The sequence below is a fragment of the Prionailurus viverrinus genome, chromosome A3 (assembly GCF_022837055.1).
Source record: "Prionailurus viverrinus isolate Anna chromosome A3, UM_Priviv_1.0, whole genome shotgun sequence".
Taxonomy (NCBI): domain Eukaryota; kingdom Metazoa; phylum Chordata; class Mammalia; order Carnivora; family Felidae; genus Prionailurus; species Prionailurus viverrinus.
In genome coordinates this window covers 114,327,006-114,335,421 of record NC_062563.1, presented here as the reverse complement: position 1 = coordinate 114,335,421, position 8,416 = coordinate 114,327,006, and the positions used below count along the sequence as shown (strand labels likewise).

At 44.2% G+C, this 8,416-nt stretch overlaps 1 pseudogene; it reads right to left on the bottom strand.

Annotated features, from left to right (window-relative positions):
* Nucleotides 1–289: 289 nt before the first annotated feature.
* LOC125163099 (39S ribosomal protein L11, mitochondrial-like) lies at nt 290–1,298 on the bottom strand (annotated as a pseudogene).
* Nucleotides 1,299–8,416: the final 7,118 nt, after the last annotated feature.

The following is an 8,416-nucleotide window of genomic DNA, read 5'->3' as shown; positions in this document are numbered from 1 at the left end:
TTCTATTATTTCTGTGTGTAAGTCAGTTGTCATCTGTGTTTCTCCTCCCAATTCCCCCCCCGCCCCCCAAATAAAGTGTCTCTTTTTCTCCTCTGGCTTTTTTTGGGGAGAGGGTGTGACAGAGGCCTGATCCCTTGATATTGCCATACATGTAAAAATATATAATTTAAAGTCAGGGAAATAATAATCAGGTCAGTGTTACCTCCCTTCCTCCCCTTTGGCACAGCTTTTCCAACTGGCTTCCTTTCTAGCTTCTTCCTTCAAAATCCTGGAGTGTGAGGGGCAGGGGTCACTTCTTGGCAACTTCCACTTGGGCTGCCAAAATCTGCTGCTTTCTGAGCAGCCAGGAATGTGGCCCACTTCTTCTGGAAAGCTGCCAACTCTCCTGAACTGAGGTCCTTTGCCACACGAAGGCCCAGGGAATGGGAAGAGCCAGTGAACAATAGACAACAGGGGCACATCCTGCAAGGCAAAGGCATCATCCTGTGCTTTAACTCAGGGGATCTCATACACATACACCAAGCCTGGCACCTTCTTCCCTGTCTGCCAGGCCCCCCTTCTCAATCCCAGCAGCTGCCTTCAGAAAATAGGAAACAGTGAGTTATCCAATTTTGATTTCACATGTCCTGTCAGGCTTCACAAAATTCTTGGTGGGCAAAGGAATATCTTCTTCTTTTTTTAATGTTTGTTTTTCATAAAGAGAGAGAGAGAGTGAGCATGAGCAGGGAAGGGGCAGAGAGAGAGGGAGACAGAATATCTGAAGCTGGCTCTGTGCTGACAGCACAGAGCCTGATGCAGGGCTTGAACTCACAAACTGTGAGATCATGACCTGAGCCGAAGTCCGATGCTCAACCAACTAAGCCACTTAGGTGCCCCAGGAATGCCTTCTTTCATGTCCTTTGTCTTCTTCTTCTTCTTTTTTTTAATGTTTATTTTTGAAGGAGAGTGAGACACAGTGTGAGTGGGGGAGGAGCAGAGAGAAAGACACAGAATCTGAAGCAGGTTCCAGACTCTGAGCTGTCAGCACAGAGCCCAGTGTGGGGCTTGAACCCACAAGCTGTGAGATCATGACCTGAGCTAAGTCAGATTTTTAAGTGACTCAGCCACCCAGGTGCCCTGATGCCCTTTGCTTTCTCGTTGAACTTCTTGCAGAACTGGTTGATGAAGATGCCTCGCTCACTTAGGATGGGGCCTCCTGGGCACCTGGACATGGTCTGGGCTACCCACATGATAGTCTGAATCATGCTGCTGGCCTTAGGCTTCCTGAGGGCCTGAGTGGCCCAGCTCGGCTTCAACATGATGAGGGGTTCGGTCCTTAGCTCACTTTGGAGCAACAGTAAGAGCAGCAGCTTCGGCACTGCCACCCTGGATTCCCCTCTGGCTATTTTTAAAGAATTTGTCTTCTATCTTTGATTTTCAGTGACTGTAATGTGCCTGGGAGCAATCTTCTTTCTATTCATCCTGTTTGCAGTTTGGTGAGTTTCTTGCATATGTGGTTTCATGTCTTTTATCAGTTTAGAAAATTCCTGACTGTTTTATCTTCAAATATTTCTTTTGCCCAGTTTTCTCTCTCCTTGCTTTCTGGGACTCCAATTCTATGCATGTAAGACTATTTGATATAGTCCCCTGAGTTTCTAATATTTTTGTTTTTAATATTTTTAAAATTTCTCTGTGCTTCTCTTTGGATCATTTATATTGACCTATCTTCAAATTCTCCAATGCTTTTTTCCCCTGTGTCCTGTATTCTGAGCAATTTAATTCTTTTACGCTTCGTTGTGTCCACAGCTCTTCACTATTCACTAGCTTTAAAGAATTAAATACACAGATATAGATGTAGATATAAATTTTCCCTTGGAAAGAGCATCAGTCTTTCATAATTGTCTACAATGCAGTGGTTGTTAAGTAATCTTAAGTCATCCAGGGAACTTGTTAAAAATTCATATTCCTAAGAAATGCCATCAGAGGGGCGCCTGGGTGGCTCAGTCGGTTAAGCATCCGACTTCGGTTCAGGTCATGATCTCGCCGTCTGTGAGTTCGAGCCCCGTGTCGGGCTCTGTGCTGACTGCTCAGAGCCTGGAGCCTGTTTCAGATTCTGTGTCTCCCTCTCTCTCTGACCCTCCCCCGTTCATGCTCTGTCTCTCTCTGTCTCAAAAATAAATAAACGTTAAAAAAAAAAAAAAAAAGAAATGCCATCAGACACCAGACAATATCTAGGGTACTAAAAAATCCTCCAGATGGTTCTGATGCAGGAGTCCCCAGGAACCCTTTGAAAAACTCTCATTTGTTAAAAGCGTAAAGTCAGTAACTAGTTGGCAGTTGGAAAAGGCAAATCAGCATTAATTGAGACCTAAGACCATCAACAAACTATCAGATTGCTTTACTAAGCCCAAATTTAAAAACAAAACAACCTAATTTAAACAAATGGGTACACATGGAAATAGACACAGCCTAAAATTGTCGAAAGCCAGGAAGTTGCTTCATTTCAGATGGTATTGATTTCACGTTGGACTGTGGCTCTTTAGTAAGCCAACTGGAGACATAGACAACTTGGGGAAACAAGATTTTCATAGATCTGTTCATTTGTGTTGGTGGGCTGGTGCAATTCTTAAGGGTCTCTAGAGAGAAATATAAGGTTTTAAGGCCTGAAACAAATACCAAGAGCCAAAGACATTAACTGGCATATTATGTAGCTAATTTTTAAACAAACATACCAGAAACTGTACATTCGAATGAGTGCTGTCTTCTTCAACAGGGTATGTAATGCAGAAGGACAAGGACAAATAAGTTGAGTATCAATACCAATTCATTGGTTTGGTGCCCCAAAAAGCTGGATCTGGCTCAGTAGGAAAGAGTGCTTTCATCTACTAGCAAGATCAGCCATGAGCATGGTAGGGGACAGTGGGAACACACAGACTGTATAACTACCTTGCTGGTTTAATAGTAAGATCTCTGGATTAGGGGTTTGAGGATCTGAACTTGAATCTTGGTTCTACCATTTACCAGCTGTACGATTTTTGAAAACATATTTTGTGAGCCTCAGTTTCTTTAATTTAATGGCAATTAGTCCTAAACAATATTTCCACTGTCTCTTTCATAGATATGTATGTGATAGCCCCTTTATGATTTATAAAGAAATAGTCATAAGTTATTCAAAGTCACTTTGGTGGGCTATGGTCTTAGTCACAATAATTTGGTCATTGCACATAATACTTTGAGAGTGAACTGACAAACAGTTTGAGCAACTTGGAAAAAGGACTTTTATATGTACCTTGTTTTTATAATTCAGCCAGGTCACTGACAAATTGATCACGACCTTTGGATCCAAATGACATGGTTCTTCCCCAAAATAAAATTCACTATCAATGGATGAAGATTTGGTACCCCTGAATTATTAAATAGGGTATGCCACAGGCTTTTGGAGATTCTTTACAAAGAGGAATTCCTAAAATGATTTGTGCAATGGCAGCCTCATTAGTGTAAGAGTATGATCTTTTTTTTTTAATAATTAAAAAAAATAGTTTTTAATGTTTATTTTTTTTAATTTTTTTTAACGTTTATTTATTTTTGAGAGAGAGAGACAGAGCATGAATGGGGGAGGGGCAGAGAGAGGGAGACACAGAATTGGAAGCAGGCTCCAGGCTCCGAGCCATCAGCCCAGGGCCCGACACGGGGCTCGAACTCACGGACCGCAAGATCGTGACCTGAGCTGAAGTCAGATGCTTAACTGACTGAGCCACCCAGGCACCCCAATGTTTATTTATTTTTGAGAAGAAAGAGACAGAGCGCAAGGAGGGAAGGAACACAGAGAGAGGGAGACACAGAATCCAAAATAGGCTCCAGGCTCTGAGCTGTCAACATAGAGCCCTACGCGGGGCTCAAACTCATGAGCCATGAGATCACAACCTGAGCCGAAGCTGGATGCCCAACCAACTGAGCCACCCAAGCACGCTGAGTATGGTCTTCTAACAGTATTACATTGAAGGCCAAAATTCACTTGAATGTGTAACTGCCTGTTTAATAAACCAGTCATTTTGCATCATACACCCATGGTGTGTATAGCAATATTACCATGTATTGAATCAGAATGATGCTCAGAGGCTACTCCTGCAGTGATCTCTAGGAAGGCACAGTGATGTAAACAAGGAGCCCAAGTGAATTCCCAGCCTCTGATAGAGATGGAATTAGAACTCTGCAGTTCTTATTGATAATGTTAGTCTCTAAGCAACCAACTATTGGCAACTTCAGAACTATGAAATACAGATTTCATACAGCTGTGAAAAATCCTGTGTTGTCCATAAACAACTACTGTGATTATGGAGAAGCAAGAAATATTGAAAGGAAAGCAACCAAATAGTCCTTGGGAGGAGTGTCTTTCTGCATTGGCATCTGGACTTTTGAAGGGGTTGCTGACACAATTCTAATCCTATGAAACTGGGTCATGGGGGGGCCCCTGCCCTGGGCCCTGAGCTTTTGAGGGTCATACTGTGGCCTTCCTCTCTTCATGAGGGAAAGAGTCCTAGAGACAAAGGATGTGCCACTTTAAGTCCAATGTGGTAGGAAGAATTCTAAGACGGTACCCAAGATTCCTATCAATCAAGAGAGAGACTGTCCTGGGTGGGTCTGACCTAATCAGGTGAAATCCCTTAAAAAGGGGACTGAGCCCTTCCTAATGAGAAATTTTCCTCCTGGCCTTGAAGAAGCAAGTTGCCATTAGTTCTGCAGCCTCACAGAACTGAATTCTGCCACCAACCAGTGAGCTTGGAAGAGGACCCTGAGCCTCAGATGAGTCTCCCAGCCCTGGTTGACATCATGATTACAGCCTGGTGAGAGCCTGAGCTGAAGACCAAGCTAAGCCATGCACAGACTCTTGTCCCCTGGAAACACCAAATAATAAATACCTGCCGTTACAGCACAGAACACTGGTTCACCCACATTCATCTTCTAGTTAGTGGTACACAAAGTATGGCCTGTGTACTACTGGTCCATGGCGAACTAAATACAGAAAGTAAGAGTAAATTTTCAGTACTTTCTATGGCAATTTTATACTTCTCAAACATTTTAATGGTATTTTACCATTTAACCGAAAATATAGGTCCCCAGTAGAGTGGACAATTTTTGAAATGTCTATTTTGAGAGAGAAAGAGAGGGTGAGCATGTGAGCAGGGGAGGTAAAGAGAGAGTAAGAGAGAGAGAGAGAGAGAGAGGGAGAGAGAGAGAGAGAGAAAGGGAGAGAATCCCAAGAAGGGTCCACGTTATCAGCACAGAGCCCAACGTGGGGCTCATTGGTGAGATCATGACCTGAGCTGAGATCAAGAGATGCTCAACCAACTGAGCCACCCAGGTGTGCCAGAGTGGACAATTTTAAAACTCAACTAAAAGTAGCTCTTCACCAGAGAATCAGGGAGTCCTTTCTCTAGTCTGCCTGTCAAGTAGTGCTGCTGATGAACTAACCTGTCGCAGACTGTGAGTCTGAAGTTCTCTCTTGTCCAGCAAGAGAGTGGACGCAGAAATGAGAAGGAGAGGGGCACCTGGGTGGCTCAGTTGGTTAGGCGTCCGACTTTGGCTCAGGTCATGATCTCACAGTTCGTGGGTTCTAGCCCCGTGTCGGGCTCTGTGCTGACAGCTTGGAGCCTGGAGCCTGTTTCGGATTCTGTGTCTCCCTCTCTCTCTGCCCCTCCCCTGTTCACGCTCTGTCTCTGTCTCAAGAATAAATAAACATTAAAAAAAAATTAAAAAAAAAAAAAGAAATGAAAATGAGAGAGACTAATGTCCAGGAGGAGACAAGAGCCCCAAACAGCAGTTTCGTCTCTGTATTTATTGAGCTCACAAGATATTACCCGTGTGGTGAACGTGAAGAAAACAAGATCTTACACACGTGAACGTGGAGAAAACAACCAGATAGTAATCATTAACTTGTGTGTGTAAGAAGCAAAGGGTCTGGGGGGCAAGTGGAGTTTGTGATATTGGCATCAGATGGAAAGTAATTTCCTGCAGGTGATATAACGAGTTACTCGTGATTCCATTACAATATCTCGATAGCGTTTTTGCCCTGTGGTGGCAGCTTTCCGCCCTAAGATTTTTCTAGCCCATTTATGGAAGTAAAACCTACTTCCCCACACTAACCCTAGGCCTGAGGGTGGCTGAGGCGCAGCTCTTTATAGGGGAGGGAGGATGGAGCTTAGGAGGGAGGCATGGGTCCGTGTCCACATGTGAATGTGAGCTCTTGAATGTGCTGGTGAAGAGGTGGGAAGAGGAGGGAACAGCCAGGGGCCAGAGTAGGTGGCCCTTAAATGCAATCACAAGTGTCCTTGTAAGAGAGAAGTGAAAGGAGATTTGACTCAGAAGAAGGAAACAGGACATTGAACAATGACGTTACACTACTGGCTTTGAAGATGGAGTAAGGAGCCCAAAGCCAGGGAATGCAAGGAGCACAGTTCTAAAAGCTGGAGAAGACAGGATTAGACAGGATTAGAAAGGATTCTCCCCTTGAGCCTTCAAAGGGTGTGCAGCCCTCTTAATACTTTGATTTTGGCTCAGTAACCTGATTGTAGATTCTGACCTTTTGGCCACCAAGTGTGTGATAATTTGTTAGAGTAGGCATAGGAATCTAATACAGCAAACACTGAGGCTCTTCCTTTCAATCTGAATTAAAAGCCTGGGGTTTTGGTGTGCATGTGCAACCACGACCAGTTTTCTAGATGCTATTCTAGAGACAAGGACATCAGAAGGAGGAAGAGAATGACATAGACCCAAAGGGCATGCTTCTAAAGCAGTGTGGAAGGCTGGGTCCCAGCTGATGCACTACTTTAGAACAAAAGGGTGTTCCCTGAAAATAACTGAAGGAATGCTGGAAAGGACAACATATGTGTTAAGCTTTATTCCCACAGCAGACATTTATGACCTATCAGTCCCTGCTAAGAGCTTGCCTGACAGACAATCAAGAGCTGCACAGGACTTCCATCTATAAATGGTCCTGAGCACACCCAAGAGGGAGCTTTAGGGCAAGCTTCAGAGACCAGATCAAAATTACAAGTTGAAATGGAGCAAATGAAAACTCAGGGAGGTTAGGGAACAGATGTTCCCAACCAAAATGTCTGAGCTTGGAGTCATCTTTTGATCGCTGGGAGATGGTGAGAAGCCCTGGATCTGAAATGACTGGGATGTGACAAGTATTTGTGGGCAGATGATGTGGGGGGGGGGGGGTCTTTCACCACTCCCTCCACTGAAGCTTTGGGTTAGTCCCAAGGACTGCAGACGCTGTTGAGACCCAGCGAGTGCTAGGCAGTGGAGAAGACCAGATTCACCTTGTCTACCATCTTCCCTGAGCCTCCAAGGAGAGCTGAGACTATTTCGCAAAGACCTGCAGCACTTTTCCCAAATGGCCTTTCTTTGTTCCCTCTGGTTTCCCAGTCTTTGAACACATTCTGTATTTTGTTGTTGTTGTTGTTCACACAGGTGCCTGAGTCCATCCTGCAAAAATGTTGCTGCAAGCCACCAGGTAGATAGTGCCTCGTGCATCCCTGATGGGCTTGTTGCTGATCACTTTCATCTCTGCTTGAGAAGAAATGGGTTTTGGGTTTTTTTTTTCTGAATCAGACCTACTGACCGTAAGGTTCTCTGTATAGCTGCAAAACCATCTTGCTTAACTAGTCTAACTCTGGATACAACTTACATCAAAAGAAGAACTGTAGTGAATAGAGTTTACTCTCCCAAATCCATGTACCTCCACTGGCTTCCCAAGAGTTCGGTATCTGCCGGCGTGGGAATGGCAGCCATACACGTGGGAGAAGAAGGGTGCTCCCTCCAGAAGCACTTCGTCTGTTTGCTTTGGTGTTCGACTCATTCTGCCTGAAACTTAGTGCTTCTGTCTCTCCTGGGAGAGGGGATCCTTGAAGCAAAGGAACATCTCATTCTCATTTTCATATTCCTTCCTCTTGCCCACCCCCATGACGCTCCCCCCCCCCCCCACCGTTGGCTCTCCACCAATACTTTAGCAACTGCTGTAATTAAGCACTTAATATATAGCCCACAGAATGAATAGGAGCCTTCACACATTAGTTATTTACCAAACTGGTAGCAGAAGTATCTTGAAAGTGCATAGCACCTAACCATTTGATATGTTTTTGAATCTAACAGTTTATAACATCCCTGTGAACTCCATATAAGTAATAATAGCTCTATTGAACGTGTTTAGAAAATTGAAGTCTGGAAGAGTTGTGACGTTAGGAAGGTCACACTGCAAATTCTTGGCAGAGTTCATTAAGGACTTGTTTCTTACGCCACCGTCCTTGGCACGATGCCATGAAACTTTTTGGTTCATCTACCTGACCTCCAGTAAAATTACAAACTTTCTCATTTTTGCAAGTGGGGAGGAAGGAGACTGGGACTAGGCATCTACGTTTTGACTTGGCTATAA